Consider the following 13712-nt stretch of genomic DNA (forward strand, 5'->3'; position numbering starts at 1 on the left):
GAGATTACGGCGTACCGGATACCCTTCACCAACAGATGTTTTGTCTGCGCGTCACACACATCAGGGAGGCTAAAGTTGACATAGGGAATGTCGAGGGTTAAAAAAGACTTCCGGTGCTTGATGAGTCTTTTGGTAGTTGACGAATAACTTTCGGGGAAAGCGAGTGCCATTTGCACGTTAATGACCATTGTTATCGTTTGTGTCTGTGGAACAACTAAAGCTGTCATCACATTATACGGTTATACCCCCGTTCGCACACACAAACAGGCATGCACCCGTGCGCATACACACAAGCCAACACACACAAGCCGACACACACACACGAGCCGACACACACACACACACACACACACACACAGCCCTGAGGCTTTGGGAAGATGGATCTCCAGCAAGCGTTCTCAGAAACATTACACATGGATAGATGGTAACCATTATAGGTAAACCTTCTGGCGAAAAAAAGATTAGTCTAATTAGTTCTCTCTTTAACTATGCTGATCTTTCAGTAGTACATTGTTGGTGATGCATTTCCCATTTAAAAAGTGTTGAGGAGGCGAGTGCCGCGCTGCCCGTGAATCGAGTGTTTGGATCTCTCAATCTGTTTACCCAGTGTCACGGTAATAGCCCTCAAGACGCCCAAATGGCTTTCCAAACGACTCGCGGATGATGATTTGCTTAATATTTGCCCTGCGCAGCGAGAGAGAACGCCTCTCCACCGGAACATTCAGAGATAGTCGCGCCGCCGCCATCTTCCACATCCCGCACTCTTTGTTTTTACTCTTTTTTTTTTTGAAGATGCTCATCTTTCACCGCTGAAGACGAATGCCATGGAAACATCCCAATATTCACCCCAAATAGATGTTTTTTTCCCCCTCATTTCCCTTCATATATCAACATGCTACTACTGATAAAACATCGCCGCCTTTGATCGCGAATATCCCACCTGTCTGCCGAATGTCATGCACATTTTTAGGACAGGGATTTCGGTGTGTGTGTGTGTGAGTGTGCGTGCGTGTCTGAGTGACGTTTCTAGGTGACTACTGTTCATCAGACAGTCCTATAGCACCGTGTAAGCCAACGCGTCCGTCTATATGTGTGCATGAACACACACACACACACCAATGCTTAGAGAGGTCTCATCCATAGTGGAATAAATCCAATCCATTACGAGATGGCGGCTGTGGGCAGCTCAATCGATGGCCCTCTCAGGGGCCTGATGATCTCCCCTCGCTGGCAAGGTGGATCACTCACACCTGTCGCGGAACAGTGCCACAGGCTGGCTATGGCCGAGAGCATTCGGCACACACTGCACAACACACACAAGCACAAGACACACACACACACACAAACAGAAACACAGGCATACAAACGCACACAAACTCACAAAAAACTGGGCACACACCAACAGAAACACAGGCACACACACACACGCATAAACTCACACACAAATATGAGCACACACACAATCAGAAACACAGGCACACAGCCACACACAAACATGGGCAAACACACACACACACACATACACTTTCCCAGGGAAGAAGAGCGTGTTGACGTGCATAAACAAAACTCAAAAACTTAGCAAGCAGTAATATAAGAGACAGGCCTTGCCTAAATCGGGGCCTGTAGTTCTGGACAACACAAGGAGACGAGTGAACGCAGGAATGCACGTATGACATACTGAGGCACGAGTGTGCCCCCGTCTCAAAGTCACAGAGCCTTACAGTTCGGCTTGCGTTACCCATCAGCCCATCCATGCATGAAAGTGAACATAAACTGTAATTATTTTGAACCGTGCGCGGCATCACAGGACACAGAGTCCGCCGGCCCCCACCGTCCGGGCCGATGTGTTCGCTGTGTCTATTCTCTCTTACACGTTTACCCTGTCGTCTGTCTGCCACCTCCCACCTCCATCCCCCCAGCCCGCGAGGAGACAACACACACATTACCACAGACACGGGCAGTGCACAAACACACACACACACACACGGGCACGCACATACCGGCACAGAATTACACACATACACACACACTCACACAGGCACACACAAGCATGCATATGCACACACACACAAGCATGCATATGCACACACACACACAAGCACACACACAAAGGAACAACTAAACAGATCGAAGAGACGAATGAAAGGAGTAACGAAAGAAAAACAAACAAAAAAGGGAAGAACGAAAAGAACGAAAGAAAGAACTAAAGACTGATCGAACATCATAGTATACTATAACGAAAGAAAGTGCGAAAGAAGGAACAAAACAACTAATGAGCGAACATAAGAAAGAACGAAACAAGAACGAAAAAAAAGCACAGGACGAACGTAATAGAACTAAAGAATCTAAAAAAAGACAGAACGAAAGAGAGACGGAAGGCAAACAGATCTGTCTCATAACGGGAAGGCGGCGGCGGCGGAGGCGGCGGTGGCGGCAGAAGAAGGCATCGAGGAGAAGAGTGACGATGAGATCGGATGGCAGGCGGCTCCATGATGCGAGATGTGTGCGTCTGATGCCTCTTCCTGAGCTCGCCGCCTTCGCCGCCATGGCCGCGCCTTTCGGCTGGGGCCAGTCAATCACGGTTACAATGGCGAGGGGGGGGAGACACGCGCAGCGGTGCGGAAAGAGCAGGAGCGATAATTACAGTGCACGGGACAAGATAATGGGTCTCTTTCCCACCCCCACCCCCTCTCATCCCCATCATTTCATGTATCTACTGAAGACCCCCCCCTCCCACACCCACCTCCATCTCACGCCATCCCCACCCGCCATCCTCTTCAGCACAACATCCTTCACACCCTCTTCGTCCCACCCCCACACTCATCACCCAAACCCACCCTCTCAACCCCCTACCACCCCAACAATCACTGTCCCCATTTTGGGAACAAATGAACAGTACTATTTTTGTAATTGGATCACTGTGATCGCATAACACAGTATTCAATGCCAAGAAATAATAATACAATAATACAAGAATTGGCTCCTGTTCATTTTACATACAGTGTACCGTAAAGGAAATATATTATCATGGGCCAGGTGAGTATTTTACAGTAGTCGATGCTGAATTGAATTTGCTGTTAAATCTTCAAGAAGCATAATGAAAATGTTTTTTTCCCCTTTTACGATGCACTTGATTACTTGGTTCCTTCCGATAGATAAACTCAGTCAGAGCCAGAAATGGGTTTTCTTATCACACCTTTTTAAATAATACTGGTTTGCTTCAGCAGGCATCAGGTCCTCTAAAAAAACTGATCTTCAACATTCATGTCAGAAAGGGAAGCATCCTGTACATACTGCTACAAACAGTGACTTCCCAGCACATAGGTTTGAACCACCATCGAACAGCCTCACGTACAACAGCCAACACCGCGCTGAACCCAACGCAGCCCGTTGCATTGTCAACGATCCAACGGGCTTTGGCAGAACATAAAAACCTCCATTGCCGTAGTGCGAGGGCAATCGTTTTTTAAAGCGGGCAAGGAAAATACAAGTAGCATACAGGCAAGGGGCTGAAATTTGAATACAGACTTGTGTTGAGGATAGTGCAGCTGCTTGCACAATGTCACTCAAATGCCATCTTTACTACACAGCCACAAAAGCCTGTTTTCCCCCCCCACATAAATGTAAATGAGGTGTTGAGGATTATACCCTGGTAGTGGTACGACAACACTAGACCCAAAAAGGCTGCATTTTAAACAGGTATCAGAGGTAAGGTGAATCATCCCCTTAGCATCAAACGTGCCAATCGCAGGCGGCCAGCTGTTGGCACGGCTGTGGTTGAGCTCCGAGGCGTCAGCCACTACTTTACCCCTGGCTCGGACCGTATTAAAAGTAGGAAGGTTTAAACTCCTGTAAAACATTCCCGTTCAAACCTTCCACTCGGAATTGTTATCCCAGACTCCTGGATTTAAACGACGGTTAACAACTCAACTCGACACACATTTTCAAACAAACACGTCGGATGGATTTGTTAAAAGTAAAATGGAAATGACCCTGCTGACAGGAATAAAACTATAAACTGACGTGGGAATGCATAATGGGAACGGGCAGAAGATTATGCAAATGAATGTCACGAAAACTGTACAACTGCAGAGGACCGACACGCGCCGTCTTTATGAGTGCTTACCAGTCGCGTGTTTAGCAACGCAATAAACGACAAGACACGCATGAAGAGCGCAAACAAGCAGCGCGCGGCACAAAAAGGAAACGCACCACACCATATTAACCTTTAACGAAAGACACTGAAAATTCATAAGGGCGATAATAAAACGGTATTAACGGCAAACATTGGAAATGCTCGCCACTCATAGGCCCTCTGCGCACACATCGACACACACACACAACACATTAACACACGCACTCCTGCCAGGGAGATGAGAAATGTACAGAGAGAAAGAGGCCACACAGTCAGACATGAGAGACGCCAGAGGCAGAGAAGCCAATGCTAATCCTGTGCTCTAAATGCTGTTAAGCCTACACACTTCATAAGCATGTGCAACCACGCTTCCCTGTCTCTCCACTACATATACAAATATACATATATTTCTCCTCCTTCCCTCCCTTCACTATTGGCAACCCTAAAGACAAACCGGCATTTCGACCTGAAACCGCGACGGCCTGCCTGCGAGTGGCAGAACAGGCTCCGGAATGGTTTCCACGGAGACGGAGGAGCCAACATCAAGCGGCAGGCACAAGTGTGTGCGTGAGTGCGTGAGTGAGTGAGTGAGTGAGTGAGTGAGTGAGTGAGTGAGTGAGTGAGTGAGTGAGTGAGTGAGTGAGTGAGTGAGTGAGTGAGTGAGTGAGTGAGTGAGTGAGTGAGTGAGTGAGTGAGTGAGTGAGTGAGTGAGTGAGTGAGTGAGTGAGTGAGTGAGTGAGTGAGTGAGTGAGTGAGTGAGTGAGTGAGTGAGTGAGTGAGTGAGTCCTATAAAGCTACTCCATATCCCGACAACGTTTAACGGTGTCATGGAAGGGAGAATAACGACCCTCATCTATGAAAGTAGATAAACGGTAAATGGACGGCATTTATTTAGCGCTTTTCTCCACTCAGAGTGCTGATGGCAGCCATGTTACCAATGCGGGTTCATGGTAAAGGATTTGGTCATTCATTCATTCTTAATTAATACATTTGATCAAATGTTTCAAAGTTCAGTGTGTTCTTCTACCCTGTCCCCAGATGATTCAAATCCGTGTCACCCACCACTTTACGACGGTAAGAGGGGCACATCAGGTGAGGTAGGTTTTTCCATCGTAAGGTTGCCAAGGAATAAATCAGCGTTGGGTAAATTAGAACGGTGATTGTTCGAGACTGATTCGTGGACCAGGTGACCCGGGCGACACATGTCACTATGCCTTTGAGGACGACAACGCAACACACACTCACAAACCTGACAGACACACACATGCACACAATGCGTGAGACACACACATGCACACAATGCGTGAGACACACACATGCACACAATGCGTGAGACACACACACACTACTCACACAATGCGTGAGACACACACACACTACTCACACAATGCTTGAGACACACGCACACTACTCACACAATGCGTGAGACACGCACACTACTCACACAATGCGTGAGACACACACACACACTACTCACACAATGCGTGAGACACACACACACACTACTCACACAATGCGTGAGACACACACACACACACACTACTCACACAATGCGTGAGACACACACACACACTACTCACACAATGCGTGAGACACACACACATACTACTCACACAATGCGTGAGACACACACACACACTACTCACACAATGCGTGAGACACACACACACTACTCACACAATGCGTGAGACACACACACACTACTCACACAATGCGTGAGACACACACACACTACTCAAACAATGCGTGAGACACACACACACTACTCACACAATGCGTGAGACACACACACACAGAAACATGACACACACACACACACACACAGAAACACACACAGAAACATGACACACACAAACACACACAGAAACATGACACACACACACACACACAACATTTTCCATCGTAAGGTTGCCAAGGAATAAATCAGCGTTGGGTAAATTAGAACGGTGATTGTTCGAGACTGATTCGTGGACCAGGTGACCCGGGCGACACATGTCACTATGCCTTTGAGGACGACAACGCAACACACACTCACAAACCTGACAGACACACACATGCACACAATGCGTGAGACACACACATGCACACAATGCGTGAGACACACACATGCACACAATGCGTGAGACACACACACACTACTCACACAATGCGTGAGACACACACACACTACTCACACAATGCGTGAGACACACGCACACTACTCACACAATGCGTGAGACACGCACACTACTCACACAATGCGTGAGACACGCACACTACTCACACAATGCGTGAGACACACACACACACTACTCACACAATGCGTGAGACACACACACACACACACTACTCACACAATGCGTGAGAGACACACACACACACTACTCACACAATGCGTGAGACACACACACACACTACTCACACAATGCGTGAGACACACACACACTACTCACACAATGCGTGAGACACACACACACTACTCAAACAATGCGTGAGACACACACACACTACTCACACAATGCGTGAGACACACACACACAGAAACATGACACACACACACACACACACACACAGAAACACACACAGAAACATGACACACACACACACACAGAAACATGACACACACACACACACACACACAGAAACATGACACACACACACACAAACAGAAACATGACACACACACACACACACACACACACACACACACACACACACACAGAAACATCACACACACACACACACACACACACACACACACACCAATGTGCCCAATTCTTCACTCGTGTCCTTGCAAGCGTGGAACACCTCCAAATAAAATATAAATATAAAGGCAACTACCTCCATGGGTTTTTGGTTTATTGAAATAAATGACAACTCATCCCTCCTAGTGACGTGCAATCATTACAGCGATTTGGTTTCATGTGGGAGGAGAAGCGCATCATGAGGGGAGGCTGGGCAGATGGGTAAGGAGCCGCTCAAGGTTGCAATTCGGACCACTATACATCACCGCCACCTAGTGGTCGGTAACTTAAATGCGACTTTGCGCCTCAAATTCATTGTCACACTTCCCTGCCTTCGTTGCGTACCTCATAAAAATTATATGAGGTACATATGTATATTATTTTTTACATTGACATAGTTTTACTAGACCAATCGCTGATTAATAGGTAAATCATTTATATTTATCATGTATATTTTCCATTCCACCTTCACCAATATCTTAACTCTGCCAACGAGCCACACCGGATAAATGCCCTATCGAAAGAGACATCTAGAACCTTCTGGAAAGGGGCAGGGTTAACCACCACAATCATGTCCCCAACATGAAGGAGTGCCACATCACATCTTAAAAAGGGTCAGGTAATTCTGACCCCTATAAATCACATCATCCTACTAGATCACTTCCTGTTCATTGCAGTGACATATTTAGGAATCAAGCACCATTCCAAGTTATTATTTTTTCCTTTCTTCTATCACCAAAAGAACATGAGTTTTTATGCTTTTTACTGCACCAAGAAAAGCATGGTTTCCGGCCCTTATCCTGTCCCTCTTGTCAGGACTACAAGGATAACAAAAGCCTGTGGGTGCTTAAAATGAAAGAAGAGAGAGCGAGAGAGAGTAGAGAGAGCGAGAGAGAAGAGAGAGCGAGAGAGAGATCGTGTCTTAAGTTTGACGCGTCAGATCGCTGTAATTCATAGCGTGAATATCAGTTGAAAATCCAATATCTTTCTCACAAAAACAGCGACTTTCAAACTACATAAGCCGCTATTGAGATGTGTTATCCCTTAAACACAAACCACACAGCAGTGCTATGCTGCTTATTAACCTTTTCAGTGCTTTACACAGGGGATCTTCATCAACCCGGGCCAGGCATTAAACACTGGCAAACAAACCTATTTTACTTTCATAACACATTTTATGGTTGCATGAGTATTAAAACGATGATCAGGTCCCGACATCAGCCACTAAGAGGCTATTTATGCAGTAGCGAGTGTAAACCTACAGAGGGAGCCCTCTACAATGTGACTCAATGTATCAGGTGGTGTTGGGGTGGAGGGGGGGGGGGCTTGATTGTCAATATATAACACTTTGATTAAGAATAATAAGTCAAAGTTAGATCAAACTAATAGTGCATATATTTCAGCTTTCTTAAGAATGTTTCAGTTTTTTTCAAACTCGGGGGTGGAGGGGGGGCAGTGGGATGGCCGACCTCTGACCAGGGGGGTCAGAGGCCCCCATGTGGCTACGCCCCTGCGCACCGTGTCTTGATCTGACATCCCAAATAATGAGACATCATATATGTAAAGCGATATCAGCCATAAGGGTGTGGAAACCACTCTCCACCTCATCTCCACCTCTCCTCTCTCTGAGAGAGAGAGAGAGAGAGAGAGAGAGAGAGAGAGAGAGAGAGAGAGAGAGAGAGAGAGAGAGAGAGAGAGAGAGAGGGCTGGAAGCGGGCTGGTGCCCAAGCATAAAGCAGGTGAAGGTGTGCGATGGTGTATATTAACATTTTAACTAAAAGTTATGAGAACGGCGCGAAGCACAAAGACACAATTTATCAATCTCCTCTGAACTTACTGACTTTCTCATTTCACACTCGCTTCCTGACAAAAGGCTTTGCGCAAACCACATTTTCTGCTTCAAGTACAAGGCCCATAAATCACTGACATAAGGAAAAGTGCTACCAGGGGCAATATCAGTGTATGTAACCCATTCCTTTGAACTAACATGAGGAGAGTTAATCACGACAAACACAAGAACCCAACGCAAAGAAGTTGCCTCCTTCTAATGAACTTTTGCAATCGGCTATGTTTACCACCAGTCATTATGTCCCTCATCCAACGATCATTTTGTACCCAACCTTTGAACAAACTGGGGCACTGAATTGTCCTTCCGCACGCAAAACCATCTTTTCCATAAACAAGCTGTGAAGAGTGCATTTCCAACAAAACAAAGAAAGTCAATCCAATGTAATAATGTAAGCAAATGGCTGTCGGTTTACGAGCACTTTAGTCAATCATTTCTTGTAAATTGTAAGTCCAAGATCAAAGTAAACACTGTCTGGGACATTGTAACAAAAACACAATCAAACAAAGTCAATGATGGCCCAAGCAATTAGTAGCTTTAATCAGGGACACTTACCATGTCCATGGGAGCATAATTATTGTTGAAAGTGGGGATGCAAGATTAGCGATTGACAAGCAAGAGCTGATTTTCTGAAAGCTTTTAATCTCGACCAATAATTCTGCTCTTTTTATTGTAAAGCTAAACGTACAAAGCCGGCATGACAGACGACTCTTAATATTAACGTACATTTCTATTGGTATCTTAAGGCTCTTAGATGAGCAGCATTATCATACTAAATATATCCTAGAAGCCTAGACAACTAAGATTGTCCTTTGGGGACAGGCCCTTCTGCGCCTCTGCCCCCACTCTGTGGAATCTGCTCCCCCTCCATATCCGCTGTGCCACTTCAGTGGAGTCATTCAAAAAGCTCCTGAAGGCACACCTCTTCTTAGAGGCCTATGGCCTTTAACCTGCCCCCCCCCCCCTGTGTACACCTCTTGTTAAGCGACCTTGGGTACCTTGAAAGGCGCTATATAAATTGAATTAATTATTATTATTATTATTATTCGTGAACTCCTCATGGTGTTGAGTATACAATCGGGTGTTGAAAAGAAAGCACGCCATTAGCCAAAGATCCCACCTAAATATATTCACTCATCCTACTCTTTCAAACTGACGTAAATCTCCATTACCTGCGAGTCTTGTCTCTTCCTCCCTTTCCCTTCTCCATCCGGCGATTGAAACGGCTCGGGTTATTATCCTAGAAGAACATGCAAAGAGAGGGAGACAGAGGGGGTTGAATGAATTATGAAACTCCTTGACAGAGAGAGAATAATATACATGAAGACGTGTATTTATCCTAAACGTATTAAGTGATATTTATATTACCTGTAGCTCAAGTCTTCCCATTCGATGTCTCCTCCCAGGGGCACCACTCTGTTCTACAGAGGTCATCAAACATTAACAGACTGAACGGGTTTGAGTACATTATACATTGTATTAGGCATTTTAATGCGTGTGTGAGGAAGGGAGATACAAGTCGGAATGCCTGAATGAGTTTCTTCATCATACACTTCTGAGCTGATAACTCATATACCTGTGATTCTTCCCCCTCCTCCTGTTCTTCCGTGGCTTTCTTTTACTATGTTCTGCCTGCAGATAGATAATAGATAGTGGATTAGATAAAGATGTATACCAAAATCAAATGGCCAATATGAGACACCTGCCCACCGTTATTTACAGACTTATATCTGCCTTTCTAAAGGCTGCTTTCAACACTTTCAGACACACACACGCACGCACACATGCACATACACACGCAGGCACGCACTCACACAATTGCACGTACACGCATTTGCTCCGGTGGTGGTCATCTAGTGACTCCATCATGCACCTTTCCTCGACGCACCAACACCCGCCAACACTGTCTTTGGGGAGATTAATTACAAAAATAAGCATTATTTTGGGTAACAATGTATATATATGTGTTATGTGTATTACCAACCGTCGACGACATAAGCTAGCTCACCGTTCCGACTGAAGTTCGGTTCGTTTCCACATTCGACGGACTTTTCAATCGATTTTTCTTCGATAATCAAGTTGCTCGAGGCAAAGTTGAATAGATTCAGATATCTCTTTATAAATATATATTATGTTATCAATAAATTAGTAATTAAAAGGACCATGCGAGCATTGACATTTACTCAAATAAAATTAACAATGTAACAAAGTGAAAAGGAAAAGCGCCAGCTGTGCTCGCGCTAATAAACTCCCGCTGCCCTGGCTCGAGCTCTCTGATTGGCTGGCCTGTCTCAGCTGTGAACTATAAGGCAGGGGACGCTCGTGCTTGTCCAGGGACGTAAATAAATAAATGGGGCGCAATATGACATTGAAGTAGACAAGGAGCCTCTTTGGTCATGATTTTCTTTGAACATAAAATGGTTGAATTGTCTTAAAAGATGAGTTAAACTAATTAATTTGCGTTTTGACATTCATTGATAAGCCCATGGAATTGATACTCGGATGATGGTTAACCTTACTCACAAAACTGTCACACAAAAGAATAAAGAAATTAATGTATGACACTTATCTTGGCCAACATGTACGTACACGCATTTGCTCCGGTGGTGGTCATCTAGTGACTCCATCATGCACCTTTCCTCGACGCGCCAACACTCGCCAACACTGTCTTTGGGGAGATTAATTACAAAAATAAGCATTATTTTGGGTAACAATGTATATATATGTGTTATGTGTATTACCAACCGTCGACGACATAAGCTAGCTCACCGTTCCGACTGAAGTTCGGTTCGTTTCCCCATTCGACGGACTTTTCAATCGATTTTTCTTCGATAATCAAGTTGCTCGAGGCAAAGTTGAATAGATTCAGATATCTCTTTATAAATATATATTATGTTATCAATAAATTAGCAATTAAAGGACCATGCGAGCATTGACATTTACTCAAATAAAATTAACAATGTAACAAAGTGAAAAGGAACAGCGCCACCTGTGCTCGCGCTAATAAACTCCCGCTGCCCTGGCTCGAACTCTCTGATTGGCTGGCCTGTCTCAGCTGTGAACTATCAGGCAGGGGACGCTCGTGCTTGTCCAGGGACGTAAATAAATAAATGGGGCGCAATATGACGTTGACGTAGACAAGGAAACCTCTTTGGTCATGATTTTCTTTGAACATAAAATGGTTGAATTGCCTTAAAAGATGAGTTAAACTAATTAATTTGCGTTTTGACATTCATTGATAAGCCCATGGAATTGATACTCGGATGATGGTTAACCTTACTCACAAAACTGTCACACAAAAGAATAAAGAAATTAATGTGTGACACTATCTTGGCCAACACACAACCTTTTGAATTGGCTGACATTTTTTATAGTTTTGTTTTTGAGTTATTTTACTGATATGTATTTTGAAAAAATAATCCTTTTCTCAATTAGTTTTTGATATAAAAAAATCTTTATTTTTATTTATTTCTTTATTTATCAATTTTTTAAAAATCACCTATTTTGAGAGCCTCTGCCCCAATTTCGTTGCACTTTGTGCAATGACAATAAAGAGATTCTGACTTGGTTAAACAGAGGTTAAGGTCGATGCATTAACCAGCAGACGCTATAGAAACTCGAGAGATAAGTGAAGCGGAGGTCTGGAATTCACTCGGGTGGTGAGAGCGAAGACAGCAAGGGCAAGGGTAAATTAAGAAGAAGAAGAAGAAGAAGAAGAAGAAGAAGAAGAAGAAGAAGAAGAAGAAGAAGAAGGAGATAAACAGAAGCAGAAGAAGCAGAAGAAAGAGAACCGGGTGGAAGATGGAGGTATGATGACAGAGTGAGGAATGAGTGAGGGAAGACAGAGAGAGAGAGAGACGAGGGAGGCGGCTGGCAGGTGGGAGGAGTAAATGAGGGAGCGGGGGGAGAAGTCAGACACACTGACAGTGCGGCAGAGTTCAGCTGATGGCCCCTAATGAAGTCAGCCAGATGCGTAGGAGGAGCCCCCGTTGACAGGAACGGGGCCCCATGCTGACGAATGAAGATGTAAACACTTTCAGGCACACATGTGCACACAGACACAGGCGCACACACACACACACACACACACACACGAAAAAAAGGGGAAAAACACACACACACACGCAAACACTCTGACACACACGTCACACACACACACTTAAACAAGACAAGAAGATAAAGATAAAGTGTGGACACTTGTCCAAGAGCTGATATACTTCCACTATTGACATAATTGACCACAGACATTAGACTAATGACTACTATCGCCCCTCAATTCATTTAAGCCACAACCATTTAGTTGAAGGGCCCAGTGACTTAGACCAGTGGACCCTCACCCCAACCCCCTTGGCAGTCTGCACGTTAAATGGGTGGAGGGAAAGTGTTAGTAATGATGAGTTAGAGACATGGGGTTGTGATTTACCTTTTCTACATTCAGTCATCACACCACTTTCTATGCTGTACATATTTTTTACGTAGTGTGTTCATATCTACCTCATATTTTGATAACTACTATTAGCATTAAGCCTGTTATACCTCTAAATGTCTATATAAATATTTGTTGGTTAAATATTGATTTTTTTATTCCGATGGCTTCTCACTTCTGAATGTTAAGTTAAGTAAAGTTAAGTTAAAGTAATGATAGCTAATATTAGATGCAAAGAAGCCGTTCGTAGAGGTGAATGGGATGATGGGGAGATAGCTTTGATGACCTCGTAGGTCAGGGGCTGTTCACTGAAAAGTTAAGTTATTGAGAACGGGGTAGAGAGAGGTATAGAAAGATGTTAATAGTTCTACATTGAAATCTCCAAAACGTTTTTTTAGATAAATAATCTTAAGAGAAATGATAAATGATAGATTCAGCATTGGAAACTGCACCGTAAGCGAGCCATCTGAATAGGTTCTTCATCTCTTTATTATGCGAATATATTAGGCATTGAAAGGCCAAAGTTGCAGTTCAGTCAAATATCCTGCAGGAGGCAGCAACACGCTAGGCATCGGTGGACAC

The 13712-nt window shown here is 44.5% G+C and overlaps 1 long non-coding RNA gene across 1 annotated transcript; it reads right to left on the reverse strand.

Moving 5' to 3' along the window:
- Positions 1–9808: 9808 nt before the first annotated feature.
- Positions 9809–10800, reverse strand: LOC130369773 (uncharacterized). Its single transcript, XR_008892899.1, has 5 exons — positions 10713–10800; positions 10533–10611; positions 10281–10336; positions 10073–10125; positions 9809–9944 (listed from the first exon to the last, which is right to left on the reverse strand). It is a non-coding gene; the product is annotated as an uncharacterized LOC130369773 (long non-coding RNA).
- Positions 10801–13712: the final 2912 nt, after the last annotated feature.

Source organism: Gadus chalcogrammus, chromosome 17 (genome assembly GCF_026213295.1).
Source record: "Gadus chalcogrammus isolate NIFS_2021 chromosome 17, NIFS_Gcha_1.0, whole genome shotgun sequence".
NCBI lineage: Eukaryota > Metazoa > Chordata > Actinopteri > Gadiformes > Gadidae > Gadus > Gadus chalcogrammus.